We start from the raw sequence: 5,458 nt of genomic DNA, 5'->3' as shown, positions 1-5,458 counted from the left end.
ATGACACTAGTACCATTCCCCATGTCATTATGTCACACAATTTTATCATACCTAATGTTTAATCTCTTAAATATAATGAGAGTATGTTCAATCGAGAAAATCCATAAAAGTCATATTATTTTGAAACTGAATACATAAGGCATAAATGAGTGGCTAAAGACCTTGCTCCAAATCTTCCAATGTAATCTTTGGGATAGCTTCAAGATCTGCTTCAATTAAAGGTCGCAAGTCTTCAATGTGATGCTCACCCTCTTTAATTCCTTCATCGATAGGTGAATCAACTCTATGTGTCTCAAGAGGCCTCTCAATGCTAGACCAAATCTTAATATGGGGATTATTTGATGCATGTGCCACACACATAGCCTCGACCTCTGTCACCTGTTGGGATGTCTTCACTAGTGAGATCACTTTTCTTTTGCTTGACAATGCTTGTAATGCCACACATCCATTAGTAAAGACGTCAACAACAACTTCATGTTCCCTACTACAATAGCACCTGATGCACTCCTTGATGATGCCATGCTTCACAACTGCCTCTTTTTCATACTCATCGCCCTCATCAGAATAAAGAATATTGTCCTCAATTATTGTGTATGGCCTTGTGTTTTCTAACATGTGCTCAAATCCATCAAACCCATCATGTGAGCTGACAAATGACAAAAAACAGAAGGTCTCAGACAAAACCTTTTGTGCACTATCCGATTCATGGATAACATCCACAAACCTTCTATGCCAAAATTGAGCCTCTATCATTGCTTCCTTGAGATTTACCATCTCTATCATTGTCATAAATGATAGCAATACATACTGTGACGGAGTGGCAACGGTCTCCATCAAGCCACAGAGCAACTTCTTGAAGGCATCCTTATCCCAACACATGCCTTTGGCAGATCCCTCTAAGGTGTCAACCACACACAAGCTGATTGGAAGTTGTCCCTTGGAGTGACGTGTTAGAAAGCTCTCCCCCTCCATCTCCATGTTCACTTGAATAATTGTCCAAGGAAAACAAGACTGCGATGTAGACTTGTTACCCTCTATTGAACTAATCACCCAATCAACATAGATTGACGTGGCTTTTGGGAAATCAAGTGTGGACTTGCCAACTTGCAGCTTCTCTTTGACCCATGACTCACATGAACCCTCGAAGCTTTGATAAACAATTGAATCAATTTTGAAGTAAGTTGCAAGGGCATCCCATGTTTGATGTTGGGGCGAAGGGTGACGTGAGTTGAACTCCTTGATGAGCGCTTCTTTCAGGGCTCTATCATGCTTAATCTCCATTGCCCGTTGAGACATTTCAATGGAGTCCTTGTCTTTGCTTGACTTGACCAAGACTATTTCTTTAGACTCAATCTCTGCTTGAAGTGCACGTACATCTTCGTCTTCCAATCCTAGCAGACACCTCATATATGTTATTGTGGGATTTTGACCCTGAAGATCACCCTGCTTCACCAATGTCAAAATCCTAATCCATTGTTCGTAGATGTCATCATCGTATGTGACCATGTGTGTGTCCTTGGTAGCAAAGTTTGCGCCCATCAATACGCTTGCAACTCCTACAAAATTCTATATAAAAAAATCAAAATCATCTTAGACATTCTTCTAATCCAAATCATGTAATATAGATAATAATGACACTAGTGCGATTCTCCCATTACCATGTCAAAAGCATGACTTGGTAACTAGAAGAATGGCACTAGTGCCATTCTCACATCAAAGAATTGACACTACTATCATTTCTTTTACAAAGCCATAAACATTCTTGAAATAAAAAATGCATACAAAACAAAGTTTATTACTCACATCCCAACTTTGTTGATCTTTATGCCCTTTGACAAGGCCTTGGGCTGGTTTCTTTGGTCATCCGAATGCAATCCACTGTGCCCTTAGGTGTTGTAAGATATCGATATATGGTTGATTTTTCAAAACGGTTTGTGCCTCCATGTTGGCCATTGATGATATCTTACAACTTGCTTCAACTGGTGCATTGACAACAATTCTCACCTTCCTCCGTGTATAGAAACCTTTTCGTTGATTGCAGGCTTCTCCATGTGCTTTAGTTATAAACATCCTTGCAGCATAAATCGAATGCTGCCCTGTGAGAATCCAATAATTATACTCCTTTAACTTTTCCACCTTTATCTCTTCCTTGCACATCGGAGTATTTGTGCCTGTGTGGTAAGGCATAAGATATGCACATGTTGCAGGAGGTCGTGCATTCATTGCAAAAATCTTGACCAAGTCACTGACATAGCTGAGGGTCAATGTCCTGTACACATATTGGCTTGGTGCTCTAAAGCAATTCATCACTGGGATCAACACCTCAAACTCCAAACCAAATGGGAAGTACTCTACGTACTCCATCAAGCCTGTCATACTTGTGTCCTTCCTTTCCAATTTCTTTTGTAGTGCCTTAAAGTCAACATCTGGTTGGATTTTCTTATACAGGATGATAGTTGCTTCAGATGATTTCTCACCATGTCCTGTTATATGTGTCTCACCACTCCCTGTTGCATCACCTCCACTTCCAGTTCCATCAGTGACTATTCTCGTACCTCCCTATTTTCCTCCTAAAGTTGTCTCTTTGTCTTTAGCCTCCAGTTTATCCCCAATGCTTGTTTTTCCATCTGACCTTATTTCCTTCTCACCTGTTGTTTCCTCCTCACCGGTCAACTACATAATGACATTGAGATCCTCAAACTCACATGTGGATTGGAATCGGGCACCATTATCCTATGATCCTTGGAATACCCCTCCTAGAATATTAGGGTAAACATTTGTACAAGCGGAGAATGGCAGTGGTGCCAATCTCTTATTAGGCCCTAGAAAATGGCACTGTGAAGCCTAAACTTAGAATAGTAGCGTAAACATTTGTACAAGTGGAGAATGGCAGTGGTGCCAATCTCTTATTAGGCCCTAAGAAATGGCATTGGGAAGCCTAAACTCACACGTGCATTCTTCTATGTAGTGATGACCTGAAAACATGCACAAGGAATCCTAAACTCACATGTGCATTAGCACTTTTGCCATTATCCTACTGCCATTCTCCTCTAGTGGTAATGTGCATTCTTCTATGTAGTGATCACTGTCTCCGTTGTGCAGAGATCATATAGAATTGTGTCAATCTCTGTGGAGAATGCCACCAGTGGAGAATGGCAGTGGTGCCAATCTCATACCATGACCTGAAAACATGCACAAGGAATCCTAAACTCACATGTGCATTGGCACTTTTCCCATTATCCTACTCCAGCCAATAAAATTAGTGGAATGTCAATCTATAGGTTTAGTTTTTCTAGATTACCACTAGCGGAGAATGGCAGTGGTGCCAAACTCACAAACTCATGCTGGCCCTAAGAAATGGCATTGAGAAGCCTAAACTCAATGAGATTGGCATCACTTCAATTCTCCACTGGTGGCAGTCTAGATAAACTAAACTTGCAGATTGACATTCCACAAATTTTATTGGGTGCAGTAGTATAATGGCAAAAGTGCCAATGCACATGTGAGTTTAGGATTCCTTGTGCCATTTTTAAGGTCTTGGTATGAGATTGGCACCACTACCATTCTCCACTAGTGGCATTCTCCACAGAGATTGACACAATTCCATATGATATCTACACATCGGAGACAGTGATCACTACATAGAAGAATGCACATGTGAGTTTGATGGTCTCAGTGTCATTATGTATTTGCTGGTAATCTAGACAAACTAAACTTGTAGATTGACATTCCACTATATTTATTGGCTGTAGTAGGATAATGGCAAAAGTTTCGATGCACATGTGAGTTTGATGATCTCATTGTCAGTATGTAGTTGCCAGCATGAGATTGGCATCACTGCCATTCTCCACTAGTGGTAGTGCCAATGCACATGTGAGTTTAGGATTCCTTGTGCATGTTTTCAGGTCATGGTATGAGATTGGCACCACTGCCATTCTCCATTGATGGCATTCTCCACAGAGATTGACACAAATCCATATGATCTCTACATAGCGGAGACAGTGATCACTACATAGAAGAATGCACATGTGAGTTTAGGCTTCTCAATGCCATTTATTAGGGCCTAATAAGAGATTGGCACCACTGCCATTCTCCACTTGTACAAATGTTTACCCTACTATTCTAGGAGGGGTATTCTAGTGATCATAGGAGAGTGGTGTCCTATTCCATTCCACATGTGAGTTTGATGATCTCAGAGATTGACACAATTCCATATGATCTCTACACAGCGGAGACAATGATCACTACATAAAAGAGTGCACATGTGAGTTTAGGATTCCTTTATATGTTTTAAAGTCAAGGTATGAGATTGGCACCACTGCCATTCTCCACTGGTGGCATTCTCCACAGAGATTGACACAATTCCATATGATCTCTACACATGTGAGTTTAGGCTTCTCAATGCCATTTTTTAGGGCCTAATAAGAGATTGGCACCACTGCCATTCTCCAATTGTACAAATGTTTACCCTACTATTCTAGGGGGTATTCCAGTGATCATAGGAGAGTGGTGTCCTATTCCATTCCACAGGTGAGTTTGATGATCTCAGTGTCATAGTGTAGTTGCAAGCATGAGATTGGCATTACTGCCATTCTCCGCTAGTGGTAATCTAGACAAACTGAACCTATAGATTGACATTCCACTACATAGAAGAATGCACATTACCACTAGCGGAGAATGGCAGTAGGATAATGGCAAAAGTGCCAATGCACATGTGAGTTTAGGATTCCTTGTGCATGTTTTCAGGTCATGGTATGAGATTGGCACCACTGCCATTCTCCACTGGTGGCATTCTCCACAGAGATTGACACAAATCCATATGATCTCTACACAATGGAGAGAGTGATCACTACATAGAAGAATGCACATTACCACTAGCGGAGAATGGCAGTAGGATAATGGCAAAAGTGCCAATGCACGTGAGTTTAGGATTCCTTGTGCATGTTTTCAGGTCATGGTATGAGATTGGCACCACTACCATTCTCCACAGAGATTGGCACAATTCCATATGATCTCTGCACATGTGAGTTTACGCTTCTCAATGACATTTCTTAGGGCCTAATAAGAGATTGGCACCATTGCCATTCTTCACTTGTACAAATGTTTGCCCTACTATTCTAGGAGGGGTATTCTAGTGATCATAGGAGAGTGGTGTCCGATTCCAATCCACATGTGAGTTTGATGATCTCAAAGATTGACACAATTCCATATGATCTCTACACAGCGGGAGACAGTGATCACTACATAAAAGAATGCACATGTGAGTTTAGGATTCCTTGTGCACCAGTGCCATTCTCCACTGGTGGCATTCTATAATGGCAAAACTGCCAATCCACATGTGAGTTTATGATTCCTTGTGCATGTTTTCAGGTCATGGTATGAGATTGGCACCACTGCCATTCTCCACTGGTGGCATTCTCCACAGAGATTGACACAATTCCATATGATCTCTACACAG

This window comes from Dipteris shenzhenensis, chromosome 10 (genome assembly GCF_047967505.1).
Source record: "Dipteris shenzhenensis isolate YYH24624 ecotype China chromosome 10, Dip_SZ_1.0, whole genome shotgun sequence".
Taxonomy (NCBI): Eukaryota; Viridiplantae; Streptophyta; class Polypodiopsida; order Gleicheniales; family Dipteridaceae; genus Dipteris; species Dipteris shenzhenensis.
This window is presented reverse-complemented; position numbering follows the sequence as displayed.